This window comes from Oncorhynchus mykiss, chromosome 32 (assembly GCF_013265735.2).
Source record: "Oncorhynchus mykiss isolate Arlee chromosome 32, USDA_OmykA_1.1, whole genome shotgun sequence".
Classification (NCBI taxonomy): domain Eukaryota; kingdom Metazoa; phylum Chordata; class Actinopteri; order Salmoniformes; family Salmonidae; genus Oncorhynchus; species Oncorhynchus mykiss.
In genome coordinates this window covers 32290373-32308107 of record NC_050572.1, presented here as the reverse complement: position 1 = coordinate 32308107, position 17735 = coordinate 32290373, and the positions used below count along the sequence as shown (strand labels likewise).

The following is a 17735-nucleotide window of genomic DNA, read 5'->3' as shown; positions in this document are numbered from 1 at the left end:
GATCAGAGTTAAACCTGATTAAAAAATGCAAGATCATTCCTCTGGCTCAATAGGCCTAAAATGGATTTGAATTTGGTAGAGACTACAGACAACACAAATCATATCAGTTCAGTTGTCTTGATATACAACAAAGCAATGCACTTTTTTTGTGAATGCTTGCTCTTAAAAGTCCTTCACAGAGAGAGAAAGTGTTTACTTTCTTTTTTTAAAATATTGTATACATTGAAGCTTTGGCAATATTTATGCAATGTTTCTCATGCAAATAAAATTATTTGAATTTGAAAGAAAGTGTGTGTGTGAGAAGGAAAAAGAGAGAAAGAGAGAGGGAAATAATGTGTTCACTCTAAAATAGAGAGTGCCTTGAAACACGGCACTGGACCGTGAGAGAAAAACTGGGATAAGCTTTCATCATGACAGCTAATCCAGCAGCCATCTTTCACTGCGTGTGCTTGGTGTCACGCTGAAGGACAAACACCAAAAGAACCTTCTCTCGTAGAAAAGAGAAAATGGGAGAGAAAGGAGGGATGGAGAGATAGAGATGGATGACATCAGGATAGAAAGAAAGAGGAGTGCATTGGAGAGAGACCACATGAGAAAGAGAGAGAGTGATCATCAACAATGAAGACAGTACACTCCCAACCACACACATACACACAGCTGCAGAGAGACGGTGGAGATAAACAGTCCTGTTTGTAGCAGGCGTGGCGTTAAAGCCGTGGCAGAGGGACCATTAAGTGTGAGCATGTGATAAATGCACTGGGCTCCACAGGCCCGAAGATCTCATTACTCTGTGTGCAGTAGAGAGCTGCAGAGGCATCGCTCATGAAGGGTGGGGGATCCATTGGCTGTGTGTGTGTTTCTGAGTGCATGCGTATGTGTGTCTGTGTGCAAGCGTATGTGTTTGTGTGTGCGCGCGCATGTCCACCTGTGTCCAACACAATGCCATTCATATCAGTCATTGACTCCCATTCATATTTCTTCGGCACCGGAGGGTGTAGCCTTTTGGGCAATAGGGTACAGTGAGAAGGGAGGTGGCGTGGTAACATTAGCCCTCTGTTATCGGGCCTCTCTTGGAAACACAATTTATGGTCTTAGCGTCTCATTCCGTTGCCCCTCCTAAACTCTATTTCTGCCCTTCTCTTCTCTCTTGGCTGACATCTGTGGAATTTCCACAGGCGACTCCAAAGTCGCCAAGCAGAACCACTTTGGGGACCAGGGAGGGCTGCATCAGACAAATAGCTAGCGGAAAGAAAGAAAGAAAGAGCCAACGTTGCCTGGAGGAAGGAGGCGAGGGGGGTTTTGACATTATATTAATTAAATATTTGAAGCCAGTTGCCCTCAAGAGGGCCAAGTTAGAAGGGAAATGTGGATACCTAGTCAGTTACACAACGGAATGCATTCAACCGAAATGTGTCTTCTGCATTTAACCCAACCCCTCTGAATCAGAGAGATGCGGGGAGCTTCCTTAATCAACGTCCATGTCCTTGGCGCACTAAAGACACTCTAAAGTGTCTTTCATGCAAATGTAAGAACAGAGTGCGAGAGCAGGGCCCAAGAAACGACCAAGTCACTATGATTCAGATATCATTTCATGACTATTTTATGAACTTTGTTTGGGGAAGAGAGAAATAATTCCATTTTGGAAATAAACGGGGGACCTCGTTTTGCATCGCATCAGTCGTTCCCCTCTTCGCTTGTCAGAGAGAAAACATAAAAAAGGGGAGGGCAAGAGACTGTCAGTAAACTGTTTGAAAGAGAGAAACTCAATGGAAACGAGGATGCCGAACAACGAGTGACGGTCGCTAAAGACAAGAGGCGAAAGATGAACGCCAGAACTCCGAGGAATGATTAGACAGATGAAGGGTTTTAAAAATAGCCCCTCACTCATCAGGGAGAGATGAAAAGCAGGTCCCCCCATCCCCTTTTTTTCCACTTTTGGATTCTCTGACATTTTTCTACCTCCCCCTCTCTCTCTCTCTCAATGCTATTTCTTCTGCTTCTCTCTCTTCAATCATCCATCTTTCAAATTCGGATCATTCCTCAATGTCTCTTGAACTCAAATCGCCAGTCTTTTTGGCTGTACTTCTGTTGTTTTTCTCTCTTCTCCCCATGTCACTTTGCTTTCTCCCCTCTCATTTTGACCTAGAGCCTGCTGCTTTGGTCCACTTCGTTTGATGCCTTTGTACTCAGAACAGCCTATAACACCACGCATGTCATGCAATGTTATGTTATACAACCCTGGCTTCTGATCCCAGGACAGTTCCAAACACATTGATCCTCCTCAGAGCAGCCAGCTACTGTACCAGTCTCATCTATGGCATATTAATTCTGTCAACAAAGGATGACATTGTCTTTCTGTACTCAGCCAAGCCTCTAACCACGAGTCCATAAAACACTGTCTGTGATAGTAGAGCTATCATAGATAGGTAGAAAGGATTGACCGTCCTCATTCTCTTGAAACGACCGACACCCAACTGATTCTGCAACCTTCCTGAAAGTGCACGTCTCTGAGCCTTACCGTTTGTGAGAAAGTGTGTGTGTATCTCTTTGTGTACAGCAAGTGTGTGTTTGTGTGAGCCCATAGATTGGTCCATTTTCCGATAACTTTCCGCATTCATCAGTCTCCTTTCACAGTTTGTCAGCGTGTGTCTGTGAGCAGATAGGGACAGAAGCTGTGGCCTCATTTGTTCTAAAAATAGACCAGTCTTTAGTGTCCCTAACACTCGGCTGGACCGGCTGACGCAGCGATAATTGCTGGGAGCTGAAGGCAACAGTGAGACATGGGAGTGATTACCGAGCAAGAGGGCTTTGAATCACAGAAGTGCTTTTCTTTCTGGGCTCTGCTCCCTGGTGGAGATGCCACCTAACAACTAGCCCTGTCAGACTTTCGCAAGATTTCAAGTGATTGGTGTGTGTCAGTGTGTGTTTGTGTCAGAGCAAGTGGATGTATGCATTTCTGTGTGTATGTATGTATGCATGGTGTGTGTTAGTGTGGTTGAGAGCCTCAGTCCCCCTTCTGCGTCACTTTGAGAAAAAGGTTGTGTCATGCCCCATGATGAGGACATCCCAGAACTGGGTTTCTGTGGTTACTCTCTCCCTGGACAGCCGGTTGTTGGGGAATCAATACTTTGACCTCCAGTGCTGTTCTGTGCCAACGTAGAAGTGCATAATGGGAGTGCTCCAGGTGCTAGAGTGTGAGAGCTAAGTGCCTGTTATCACCAGAGATGTCATCTTGCCACCTGCATCGGAAGCCAAAACGTGACTGCTCTCTTCTCCTTTATCGCTAGTCTCGTTCTTCTTCTCCTTCAGCCTTTTCTACTAAGTCATCCTCCTCTTTTTCTCATTGCTATTTTGCGTTAGCTCTGCTTACCATGGGCTGGATTCACAAAACATTATTAAGGAAAAAAATAAGAAGTTCATAAGATAGTAAGTGCAATTCCTCAAAATGTTCTTAGGAATTCATTGTTTTCTTAGGAACTTCATAAATATCTTTCCTAAGAACTTTGGAAATATCTTCTTATGTGGCATTGACATTAATGACAAGCTTGAAACCAATAAATAAGTATTTTTGACAGAGATGATAGGATTTGGCCCACTATAATAAAGTGTTGATATTTACATTTTATTACATTTATTTATCTGCTTTATGTCTCAAGATTTATTTTTTTTGCCATCAGACTAGCTATATCAAAAACAAAAATGGATTACCAAGGAAAGCGCAATAAAAACTTCAGCAAACAAGAGCTTGAAGAGATGGTGGAGGAAATAGCAGCCAGGAAAAATATTGCTGTTGGGGACACTCGAAAACTGCTGGGTCACTGCAGTGACCAAGAAGAGAGGATGGGAGAATCTGTATTTGACGTCGGGGGTATGGAAAGGGACAGTGACTCCGCCGTAAAAAATAGTGGTCCGACATTAAGTCGGCAGCTAAGAAGGGAGCTGAGAAACCATTCATGTGAACCAGCTGGAGTAGAAGGTGTTGTCCATGATAGTAGAGAAGGTGGTAGAGGGACTATACGACTGGTAAGTTACGTACAGTAGCTACATTAGCTAGCTAACGTGTAACGACATTATAGCCAACATAACTAACAACGTTAACGTTAGCTAAGTTAGCCATGTTCTTCTTTACAAATTAACGAGCTAACGCTAGCTATTTAACACTTCTACAATATTGTAATATATTGTTAATTACGAGCTAGCTAGATAATGCACGTTTAATTTGTTTTCTTGCTGCTTTTAAAATGTCCGGTAGCCAACTGTGTCTGTGGCAGTGGTGCAAGAAAACATTCATAGTTACAAAAGTATCCATTCGTCACAAGACAAGGGTTTAGCTGATTGAAAACCTTGTAGAGGACAGGTGTAAACCCCATAATCAAACAAATACAATATTCAGAACGTACAAAGTGGACATTCTACACAGGGTCAGTATAATTCCAATGTCCTCCCTTTTGGCTTAAGGTATGCCCCATTTATCAAATGATTTAAAACTAGGGATGCACGATATAATCGGTGAACATATCGGAATTGGCTGATATTAGATAGAAAATGCCAACATCGGTATCGGCCCGATGTCTAGTTTAACGTTAAATTATTATGTGACGTGCAGTCATATTCAGGTCCTGATTGGTCAACAAGCTTATTTGACATGACAAATAGTGTTATTTGACGTGTATCTTTTTTGACATGCAAAGACCCAAACGGTGTTCCATAGAAATCCTGGTTGAGAATGAAACGACTGAACAAATGAACAACGCAACAGCACAGCAAGTAAGTGAAAGAAATAGGTTTGAATTATGTTTTACTGGTAATGGGGACAAACGTAAATGCCAACAAAATAACTTTTTGGTCAGTGGTGTGTGTGTGTGTGTGTGTGTGTGTGTGTGTGTGTGTGTGTGTGTGTGTGTGTGTGTGTGTGTGTGTGTGTGTGTGTGTGTGTGTAACCTTTATTTAACTTGGCAAGTCAGTTAAGAACAAATTCTTATTTACAACCCGGACGACGCTGGGCCAATTGCGCGCCGTCCTATGGGACTCCCAATCACGGCCGGTTGTGGTACAGCCTGGATTTGAACCAGGGACTGTAGTGTCGCCTCTTGCACTGAGATGCAGTGCCTTAGACAGCTGCGTCTGTGTGTGTGTGTTAACTATTTAACTGTACTAGAATGCTTAAGAAGCCGCTAAAATGTTAAATATCAGTTATCGGTATCAGGTTTTTTGGCAAGGAAAATATCGGATATCGGCATCGGCCAAAAATGCCATATCGGTGCATCATTATTTAAAACTGACCCTATGTTAACCACTCAACTGGTTGTTAGTGAGGAAAGGCTAGCCCTGCAATTACATTTGAGAATAATCTCACGTGCTTTTCCAGTGGCCTGATTTAGCGTCAGCACAGCTGAAAATTCAGGTGAGCCAACATTCTATCCAAATACTGACTAAAATTAATTGCTGTGGCACAATGGCTGACAACTCGTCAACACTCTGGCCCAAAACGAACAAGGTTTCCCCACACCGGCGCTGAATGGTCTACCATGACTCTGTTGAGTGTTACCGTGTCTATTTTCACCTTTACTCTCGGCGACTTTCCCTGTACAAAGCTGACCACGGCACACCTATAAGTGCAGCAGTCTCATTCAAACCCACACAAAGGGTTCTGCCAACATGGTTGATAGGAGGACAAGAGCCGCGAAGAGACCCATCTGTCCGCAAAAATAACCTCTCCACAGCCCGTTAGCTAACCAAGGCCGTCTAGTCACTCAAACGGACTTAACGAAGGTTGAGAGCAATGGAGTAGTAGAGCTGACATTGAAGTGTGCTGCTTTGTGTGCCTGTGTCATTGGGCAGCCACGTCTTTGCGTGTGCAAACTAGTGATGGTGGGGCAAAAAATCTATAGGTACATGTCAGGATTATTTTTTTTTTACAATATATCGTATCATTTTGACAATAATCTCAATATTATTTGTGCGCTAGTTGGTTGCACCAAAGCTCCCAATATTTTTCTTTCATAGCTTGTTCTCCATCTTCTTTTTAAAAAGGGCGGCAATTTGTTTTAAGCACTTTTTTTCCCATGGCGGATAAAAACTCATTTTCTCATGGCTCTCTCTTTTCCCTCCACAGCAGACACATGGTGAGCAACATGTTTGGAACATCGAATCGCAATAAAATCACAGTATCAAATCGCAATACATATAGAATCATGAGAATCGCAATACATATCGTATTGGCCCCTAAGTATTGTGGTAATATCGTATCGCGAGGTCCCTAGGCAATTCCCAGCCCTAGTGCCAACTTTGAGAGAGATCCGAGTAATATCGTTAGGGCCACACACAATGGACTTAGCTAACCATGTCTCCAGAGTTTATACAAGTACTATCACTTTAGATATTGTGCCAGTAACTACATCACGGTTGTGATCGACATTGCTATAGAGTGATTACAATACTTTGGCTTTGGGACTTTGCTGATCGAATAAAGTGCATTATGAAATCAAAATGGCTAGGCTGAGAACAGAAGTGCTCAAAGTGAAATCTAACCATGTCCTGCAATAGGAGAGAAACTAGTTGATACTCACAGTCTAGAATCAGCTGAGACTGGCAGATGCAGTGTCCAATCAGTCACTATCGTTGAAGTTCACAATGGTTCAGGAAGAAGAGAGGGAGGTGGGGGTGGACCCCCGCAGAGTGGTCCTCAGCAAGGTCCTGTGATAACAAGAACAACATTTAATCAGAAACGTTGACTTTTATAAACACACAACAAAACGGACCCATCTTGTTTTCGCTTCACCCCTCTGACTGTCCAATCCAGGGTTTGCGATTGTGGTTAAGGAGACAGAGTGGGAGTGAGAGGGCCTGCTAATGTAGTATATAAACATCTTGATAAACAGATAACCAGGAGACATTAACAAATCCATCTGTTTGAGGTGCAATGGAGGCCAAGAGTAGGGCTGGGCGGTATACTGTATTTTACGATATACCAGTATTGATGCACGGATTGGTTTGGGTTTTTACCTTCAATAACGGTATTTGAATGTTTGGTTTATTAAATGTGATGCACCATGTTTAATGTAAATTTTTATACTTTACTTCGCTACTTGAGTCATCTCCCTCCGCTCTCGCTATCGCCATGCCGCTTTCAACAGACCTAGCCCCGCCCCCTGTCACTCAAGGAGCGCATTCGTTGTTCCTCTACCACGAGACACTTGCGTTCAGTCTGCATGGTCAGTGCAGGACATGCAACAATGTTGATGACAGCGATGCTGTTTTCACTTTGCTTCTTAATATAAATTCACTAGCGTTCTATAATTACACTGTTAGTTTGTGTTTCTTACATCTGAAAACAGCTGGTTTGTCTTTTCTTAGCAAGTTGGGCCTAAATCTTGTTAGCCACTAATGCTAATCGCTAGTCTACTGGCTAACTAGCTAATAAATGTCAGAGCAAACGTAATTTGCTATACAGACTCATAATACCAGTGATGGTGTAGACATAAATCAGCATGTTGTTTGTGCAACAGCATTTTCAAAATCAAAAAGAGGAATACTGTACATGAAGCATGAATATGTAAGCTACATTAAGTAGCTAAGAGAAAACATTCAATGTAGTCAAAGATTCTAAGGTCCTCTAGGACAGACAACACTTTGGTTCCTACCCTGACACAATAACTCCTCCCTGGCATTTTCCTTCGTTGTCATGTCAAACACCGTATTCAAGTGCCCACTATTATTAATTATTATTATTAAAATAATAGTTATATTTCCATGATTCCATGGTTCACCCAAGTGTTTTTCTCTAAATCGCAAGTCAAATTGAAATTGCACCATTCGATTAAGAATAAGGCCTAGATTGTTTGCCAATACTGTGCAGCCCTACGTGGCAGTGTGGAAATGATCTCAAGTGAGTGCAGAAAAGGCTAAAAATTACTTTTGGTTGAAGATGAATTGAACAGTATAAAATAATCAGAATGGACAAAGACCCATTGAAATCACTTAGAATTTATGTGTTGTCACTGTATGGTCACACACTAGAATTTGTACTTTTAAAAACATAAAATACAGTCATTTTTTGGGGTAAATACCGTGACATGATATTTTAGCCATATCGCACAGCCCTAGCCAAGAGTGGATGACAGTCAAAACCTCAATGGTGACCTCAACATGGTCCACTATTAGTAGGGAATGGCGGTCAGTGGCATTAGGTTTGACTGATGACATCCAAGTAAATAGATCTGTATCATAAAATGATGCCACAATCTGGTTGTCGGCAAATTTAGCTATTTTAATTCCAAAAAAGATAAAGAACTATCATTAGAATAACATAATTGCTTACTGAGCTATTAGATGACCCTATTAAACAAAAACAATCCATGTTAAAAGTAGCCTATTTCCTGGATTTGACATACTAACTTTTTACTGGAGGGAACTTTTTTGTTGAATAACCTTTACTAATCAGATTTTTTAAAGGAAGTCTTGGTCCAATTATAATTGAACTTGACTAACGAGCGTGAGCTCAAGAGTTAAACACACAACGAAGACCCACAGGAGACTGGCTGAGGCTCTCTAATCTAATTTTACCAGAGGGAAACATGACCACTGAGGTGAGTCCAGAGAAAACCTGCTACCGTAGCAACCTGCTAGCAACGGCAACCCAGAGAGACCACCTGGCCAATAGGAAGCCGAATAAGAGACGAATCCAAAGGCTCTAAGCCCTCAGGCCTGTAATGGCCCCATTGTTATGATCCGGCATCCAGCTGTATTATCCTGTCACTGGCTTTTTATCTTGTGCTTTCTCCAACAAAACAATGTTTTGGAAGGTTTTATCCTGATATGACCTGCCATTGTTTGGGCGTTTTGCCCATGTCACCCTTTGCTGCCTTTCCCATTCTCAAATCGGTCCGTCAGCTCGACTTCCTCTGAGTCAGGATTTGTAATACCATTTTTTTTATTTTTTATTATTTCACACCGAGCCTAGTTGTTGCCTTTCTGTTGATCTACCATTTATTTATCAATCAGTCTTTCACCCAAAGTACACACTCTTTCTTCGTTCCGGTGCCCTTTCATTTCAGAAATGCCTTTGTTTATATCGCTTGTCCAACGATAATGGCGTTCTCTTTATGACCTTTTTACACTGCCAATGGGTTTTTAGTACAGCATGTCAAAACTTAATTGAGTGTTGGATGCATGCTTAAACAAGTTGTCTACAGTATCTGTCTTGTTGTTTGATTACTGGATTAATTGGTTGTTTGGCTATCCCGGGGCAGTTGTCCAGAGCTGTGCTTTCAATGGCTTAATGTGTTTGGCCAATGAATTACTCCACTGATGTATTTTGGAGATTTATTGAGAGTGGTTTGACTTTGGGAGGAAATAATGGCATGCTAAGACAGAGATCAATGCAGCTTGCTTGGTCATATCTCCAGCCATTCCAAAGGCATTCTGCCTGTACTCATAGACGGAACGTTTGGGTCATGGAGAAATTTTTCCTGTTGATTCCCAGTTTCACTCTAGGCAAGGCAGTAGAAAATCCTCTACAATAGGTCACCAATCTGAGAGCGGGATTGTGTAAAAGGGTGTGCCTGTGACATCCACCTCTCATGGACAACACACCTAGAGTGAATCTATCTGGATTGTTCCATGAGCTGAGACAAAGACCAATAAATAAAGGAAGAGCGGGAGAGAGGCAGAGAATAAGAGCAGGCAGCAATGAGTTGATGCAGAGGTAAAGAAAATGGAAATAAAAAAAAATTACGCAATGGACTTAAAGCAGCCTTTCTTAAAGTATGGGTCACGAACCACTTGGACCTGTTAATGGTGGGTTGCGACGTGTCAGAGTAAATGTATAATATTTCATGAATTACTGGAATTGATTTGGCTAAGGGCATCTGCACTCTCTGTTTCGCAGCGGTCTCTGCTCAGTTTGGCAGCTGCGCGAGAGGGAAATGCCCGTGTACTTTGCAATTCACCGGATCTTTTTTTCTGCAGTGTTCTTGAAGATCACTCCGCGACACACGATGCAGCGCTGTCGTTCAGCAGCAGATGATGCGCTGTCAGCCACTGACTTGTCCTTCCCACTCGCCATCACTCACCGCTGTCATCAAATGGACTCATGCTAGCCACATGTTCAATTGTCATGAAACACAAACACGGGGATGAGTTTCTCTCTCTTTCATACAAACTTTGAGAATTAACGAGGAGCACCCACAAAGTGTTTTGTGTGGGGAAGTGGTGAATGTTAGTAATGATTCTCTCAAAGCAAACAAATTAATAAAATGACACGTCCTGACCGAACATCCACAGCACGATGGTAAACCCAGGGAGTTCTTTCAGAAAAGGGCAGAATGCTTCGGGAAACAGTGCTTCAGGAAACAGTGCTTCCACAGTGGAAAAGTAAGTCAGCTAGCAAGGCATTGTTGTCATTTTATAACAGGTGATGATAAGCATAAATAAGGGAGTACTAACTAACTCTCATAGTAGTAGATGTGAGTTTCTCTTTCAAACAATCCCCTTGTCTTGTACACAGCTAATAGCTAACATTCACCAAAGCAAGCTAGCTAGTTACTGATGTGCAACCCTTATTAACAGTATAGATGAAGATGAAAAATGATCAAGCCTATTGTACATCTCACTGTAAAAAATTATTGTTGAAAACTAGTCTAGGTGGGAACTGTTGCTGTTAAAATACAAGTACTAATTTGTATTCTGAACTGGATTCAACTGATTGAAGCAAGATGCTTTTTGAGGCAAACACACTCACACAGTCCTGGGTTGCAAGAAAGACTGGAACAAATAAGACGAGACAGAGAAGTTGAAGAAAAGTTCAACTGAAAGAGGGCAAATAGAAAGACAAAGACAATCTACATACAATAAAGTTCTGAGGAGGCTGCAATCCTAGAATGGGTTTACAATTGGCTGATGCAGTGACAGGTGTGTGTAGGTGTGTGCGTGTTTAATACTTTGCTGCAAAGTCACTACAGAGAGTTCAGAGAGGGTTCATCTGATCTTGGGTTTTTAAGCCAAATCATATCAGCACAAAGAGATGGCGTAGCCCAACACAGACAGCATCTCTTTGCGTAGATTCTGGACACACTCCAGCTGACTAAACTGAGCCATACAAGATTTTTCATCAGCTATCAGTACAAAATACAATAGCAATGTGTGTAATGACAGTGTCTTTGTTCAACTGTTTTGTTCATCTCCATTTAATTAACGCATTTCAAGTTTGATATGATAGGGCTCGATGCTGTGTATACCATCAGAATAATAATTTTTAAAAAGGCTACAAGATGGAGAAGTTTTCGTCAAGTGAGCCCTTAGAGAAATTTTAAATGGCGTCTGTCAGACTTCCACTAAAGTGAGTGCAAAGACGAATGGGTGCTCCAGAAAATGTACTCTGGATTAGTCCAATGTTCAGAAGTGACCTGTCTGGGTGTATGAGCACCTATCTTTCCCGCTAGTTTGAGTTCCTAGTTCCGAGGTGCCCATTTTCTCATTAATCTTCGAGCCCATCTTCTCTTCAATCGGACTTAAACCACAGGTACACTTCTCTCAATGTGTCCCTCAAGAACAAAAATGTCTCCTCAAGAAGATTGGGCCTGAACGCTAGCAGACATGATTACGTGACCAATGATAAATGAGTTCTAACGAGTATCCCAGCCTGCCTTAACAGATTCCCTTTTCTCAATCCGTCCCCGTAGCAACACTGGGTCGTAATGAGGCTCATCCTCGTTAGGCCATGATTCATTGACTCCACTCCTTCTCCGACTTAATGAACCTCCACTTCCTTCCTCCTCTCTTTTCCTTTCCACTCAACTCCCCTCTAAATGTCCATCCCTTTTTCTCAAGCACGCCCTCCTCGCCAATCCTTCTGTTTGTATTAGGCCTCCTGACTTTCTCCCCGTCTCACTTTCTCACCAGTGTTCTGTCTATTCTTTCATTCTTTCACTACTTTATTCCCCTCTTTTTTCCTCTCTCTGCCTGTTTGGTCTCTTGTCATCTTTTCTGTAATTTCTCATCCATCAGCCTGACAGTTAGGTCGGAACCGTCACTTGTGATCAATGGGTGTGACCTCACTTCCTGTTAAGAAATTCAATTATTCACTTCTTCCTGTCGCCCAACCAATCAGGCCATTTCCAGTCTGTCACAGAAGACATTAGTTCCGACTGAAGAGTGCTGAACATCCTCGCGGAATAACCATAAACAATCCCAATGACTCACAAAACCATGGCAGAGAGCATTTTATCATGGGAGGAATGTTACAACTTTACACTAGACAGTTCTAATGATACAATACCGCTGATATTTTGTGGATGGGACTCAAAGGGGAGAGAATGTGTGTGTGTGTGTGTCCGTGTGTGTGTGTGTGTGTGTCCAATGGAGATGATGCATCTCAGTCCCTCTTGAAGCCATTTGCTTGTTGCCCTTGGTAACAGGTGGTGAGGGACCTCTGCTTAACAGGGTGTAATAAGAAATCAAAGTCATCACTGCACACCGGGTGGAATGATCGATACGCCCTCCACCAGCCATACTGGAAGGACACGGACACACACACAGACACACACACACACACATGTCAGAGCCCCCCCCCCCGTTGCACAGAGCACTTCTACTATAACCTCATCTTAACAGATGTCGTGCTCAGCTAGGGTCAATGAGGGGATTACAATCATAGTAAAGGCGGAGAGCAGAAAGGGCACGGTTTACCCTCCCATGAACCTACAGAGCTTTTAGGCGTCGTCTTGTGGTTGAAACGATGGTGGGTGGGTTATTCAAGGGGTTGGGCTTGAGCAAAAATGTTGTCGACATAAATGTTTTGCTTTTCTACTTTTCAACTCACATGCTGACCAAACCGGACAAGCGCCTGCGTGCGCCTTCACGCACATGTTGATTCTGTACCCCCACACCGGACACGATCAGGACACGCAGGTTGAAATATCAAAACAAACTCTGAACCAATTATATTACATTTGGGGGCAGGTCAAAAAGCATTGAACATTTATGGTAATTTAGCTAGCTAGCTTGCTGTTGCTAGCTAATTTGTCCTGGGATATATACATTGGGTTGTTATTTTACCTGAAATGCACAAGGTCCTCTACTCCAACAATGAATCCACAGATAAAACGGTAAACCAAATTCCTTTCTCGACATCTCTCCTCCTTCCTCAGGCTTCTTTTTTACTTCTTTGGACTTTATATGGCGGTTGGCAACCAACTTTATGATGCATTACGACATCCGACTGGCGTGTAGACGTCAGTTCAACTTTCAATCACCCACGTGGGTATATGCTCCTAAACACCAATGAGGGGATGGCACATGCTCTTAAAAACCAATAAGGAGATGGGAGAGGATGGACTTGCAGCGCATTGAGCGTCACAAATAGAATCTATTTCTATTTCAGCGCCTGGCCACACAGACGCAGATGTGACGCGAGCGGTGTGGTCAGCATGTCACACATAGGCTGTTGTTCTGTTTAAAAAATATACAGGCTTCATGACGAGTCAGTCCTCATATTCTCTGCCCCAGTTCTAAAGGGTCGAAGACTAAAAATACATGCCTATATATACCAACATCAATAAAGCCTGTTTTCATACACAATGTAGCAAAGATATGCCACAGGGGTTCATCTATGGACCCCTCTGTTTACCACGGGCTTGTTTGTTTGTGTGTTACCATTTTGGGACGTCGCAGGAGATACTGTAGCGATGAGACAAAGATGATGAGATGCGCTTTCACTGTGATTTTTTTTTAATCGTCAGCTGGGTAATCAGAATGGCTTATTGCCTGATAACAAACAATGGCCGGGAGAACAGAGACACAATGGAATTGAGAGGTTACTCTTGATTTTTTTGTGAGGCAGATTCCGGGAGTGTATGTGGCAGAGGGATTGAAAATAAACAACAATTTGTGGCTGTAAAGTGTTTGAGTGTACACCTTGGGCCTCCTATTCCTGAATTTGCAACCCTTTTCTAAGAAACGGCACAGTATCTGATAGGAAGAAAACAACATCATGGGTTGTACGCTACAAGGGTGATTTTTTTTTTTATGTGTGTGTGTGTTCCCATCTAAGTACAGAGCAATGCCATGGTGTCTTACTGGGAAACGAGACTGTGATCAAAGTGATGTAAAAGCCAGACACGACTGAGTCTGACACGTTTAGAATCAAACGTTTACATTTAGCTCAACATAGATTGTGGATACACTTTGGAAGGATTTCTTTTATCAGCCTTTGAAGTGTTGTGTTCAAAAGGAGGGAAAGGGATGTTTTTTTCTTCTGAGGCGCGCAAAGGGGGAATTTTAAAAGGTATGTTAAAGCCGTGTAAAGAGCGTCCATTTCAGGTGCCCCCCGTGGTTCACACACCCCATAGTCACCTGCAAATATTTTATGTCAATACCACACAGACATTGACATAGACACAGAGACAGACAGACAGGCAGGCACTCACAGCCCATCCATTTCTCCTATAAGCATACCTGTTTTTCTTCCATTGGAGCAGACTTAAAGGTGGATGCATTCCAACAGTAAGGGCTTGAACAAGATGTCAATCAGGATTGAGCAATTAACCCCATTTGCGGGACAAATTGTGATAAGGGGATGAACAAAGCAAGGTCTCATAGCTCTTTTGTTGCCACCTGTCTCTCCATAACTCTCATACACCGCAGTCCAATAGAGGAGAGAAGAAGAAAAAACACGGATTTGAAAAGATGCGAAGAGAGGATGAACAAAGATGTCATGAGAAGAAAGAGGGAAGATAAAGATAAGAGCGAGTGTAAGGAAAGGAGAGAATATTGAGAGGGGTGGAAGAGTGCAGAGAAATGGAGATGAAGAGGAAGAAGAGTGATAGAGAAGAAGGGATAGAAGGAAAGAGGGAGAGGGAGAGAGGCAGAGAGAGTGAGAGAAACAGAGCAAGAGAGCAGCCAGCCAGAACTAATTGAAGACCTACCGCTGAGGCAGAGTGGGCGTGGGTGCCTCTGTGTTGCCGGGAGCGACTGCTCAAGGTGGTTGTTGCCCCTACAACACCCCACCCCCCTCCCTCCCCCTCCTCCCCTCTATGGCTGTTGATGGAATGTGCTAATTGGATCAAACGGATTACAGATGTCTACGGGCGCTGGCTAAGTGTTTGTGTGTGTGTGTGTGTGTGTGTGTGTGTGCACATTATTGTGTCCCTATGGGTGGTTTTGTGACTTTTGGAAAATTGTGTGTCTAATTCTCAGAGAACGGTTTCAGATGTAACCACTACTCACAAGAGGGACATTGTGTATCATGCGATATTGTGAATATTTGTGTGTGGGTAGGCATGCATACCATGTCTGAACATTGGAGCAAGTCTCATAATAAAGTATTGTATTAAAAGAGTTGGTGCGTGCCAGTGTACCAAATGTGTATACAAGTATAATATTACAGCTCACACACACGCACACACGCACACACACACTCATAGTCCATAACAATTTATATCCTATGAAAAAACAAATTATCCTCAGTGTTTCACCGTATAGTTCATTGAATGCTACCATAAGCCACATTTAAAATCCATAGCTCATTAAACCAATGCTCCTGCACACTATGTGGGCTAGCCAAAGCCTCTCACCTCTGCAACTATGTGCATGGGCAGCAAACCCACAGGAAAAAGGACACTTCCCTTACAGTAGTTCCACATCTGTTGGCCAGATGACAGTAATACTACAGAAAGAACTCTATCCCATTAGCTTTCATCACTCCAACTCGCTGCCATATTTAACATTTCAGCAACGAGTATTTGAATAACAGTTAGCACTCAGCTGATATGAATAAACAAAGCTCTGCTCAGTTGGCCACTCTAAACATCAGCTGTGACCTGCTCTGTGAGCTCTTTGTGCAAGTGCTTGGTCCGGCCAACCCTAACACTCACTTCCACAGGATCTTTGTCTTTACCATTTTCAGTTGAGTTATAGGCTAATGGCTGTACGCATAAGATCCTCGTCGTTAAAATAGCTGAATAACATAGAAAATCATGGGTATAGAAATCCCAAAAAGACATAACGTGAGATACCTAATGTGAATCCCTAATCCAGTTCCCACATTGTGTCATCTTAGCAACTCAACCCTCTAAGCCCTCCCATTAACAAATACACAACTACATTGCTATTATCATCTCCGTGTATAATTGGCCCTTATGCACAGATCTAAGATCACCCTTTCCACATCCTAATCTTAACAAATTAGTGATCAAATGCACAACTGACCTGAGATCAGCCTATCGATAACTAACTCCAACTGCCTATGGCTATTATGATGTTGTGAAAGATTTAGGTCTACTTCCTGGTAAACGACTGAGGATATATCAGGCTTTAGTAAATCTCTATACAAGACTATAGCAGAGATTATGGCCTGTAGTGAATTAAAGGGGATGAGGGGAAACTATCACTGAGATTTGAGTCTGTCTCAGAAAGCCTATATTTAATGCCGTTGTGATGTTTCTTAAAGGGATATGGAGATGTTTATGCATGCATTTAGTGAATGAATGACAGTTACTCATGATACTTAATCTGTGTATGTGTTGTTACTTAAAGGACATTCATGTTCTACAGTACATTAAAGACATACTGAACGAATGCACATTTACAGGCAGACATGCACGTCAAGTTCCCGGTCTACATTGTAAATACATCATTTACAATGTCCATATGTGCACTCACAACCATGAAGAAGACAACTGGTCGTGCACCTTTAAATTAACCTGCCACAAACCATGATGCATCTTCCACAGGTGAATCCAAGATGTCAGAGAACCAGAACGAAGTGAGCCTGGAGTTCTAAATCGTCATGTCCTCTCTTGACACACACACACACACACACACACACACACACACACACACACACCACAGCCTCAAGCCTCACTGCTTCCAAAACATCCCAAAACAATTGTCACCAACCAACACAACCCATAATAATAAGCGCCCTCTTTTAATTGGCTCCTCAGGAGTTTGAGGCATTTTCTAAATTGGCTGAGAGAGTAGGTGTGAACTGTCTTGAAGAAAAGGCCCCCCTAGCAACCCCATTAAATAAATGCTGCCGACTGACAAGAAGACTTGCCACTGCTGGTGACAAGGCTTGTTTGTCGGTGTCTGGAGTTTATTGGACGAAGAAAATGAAAACAACAATAACATCTGCTTTGCTTGATGTCACAAGCAGCGTGTGTCAAAGAAACTTTTCAGACACAATGCCATGTTTTGACAGGGTCCACTATATGGCTGCTTTGTCAAGGGGCCCTGTCATGCCAAATAGTTTCGGTGAGTTCTAGCATCTGTTGCTAGGGCTGTTGCTAGAACTTGAAACATTCTGACCGGATTTCGTAATGAACCAAAGCGTCCGTTGCTATGCTGGTTGCTTGGCTCTATTTTACTCGTAGCGGTCGCGAAGGAAGCCAGGAGGACGCGGGCAGTTCTAGTTCTATTTCACCTCGCAAAATTATTACCTCAGAATTGCTCTCCAAGGATGGTGTTTTTGACGGTGACAACCTGCTGACTACCTGCTGCTTCAGAGGACCGAAAAGACTGGAAAGAGAACACTCGTTCTTAACCGTATATGTGTCTTTATATGAGAAACTATTGTTAAATATGAATAAATAATTTAAGCTGTTTTTAGATTGACGTTTCTAGCTTCTGTACTTATAGCTTTAACGTTTCCAACCAGGTGAAGTACTATGAAGGCACCACTGATCTCGACAAGAGGCGCAACATTCAGAGAAATTCACAATTCAGGGTAACAGTTC

General features: G+C 42.6%; 1 protein-coding gene across 4 annotated transcripts in view; it reads right to left on the bottom strand.

Moving 5' to 3' along the window:
* The window catches only part of LOC110488308 (semaphorin-6D), a 132922-nt gene that overhangs the window by 45737 nt on the left and 69450 nt on the right, over positions 1 to 17735 (bottom strand). For 3 of the 4 annotated variants that reach the window (XM_036971698.1, XM_036971695.1, XM_036971696.1), the window contains one exon: positions 6570 to 6696. The gene's annotated coding sequence lies outside the window, so the exon portion shown is untranslated. Of the gene's footprint in view, positions 1 to 6569; positions 6697 to 9950; positions 12504 to 17735 lie in introns of those variants that run through there. The other variant, XM_036971697.1, reaches the window with a different exon arrangement.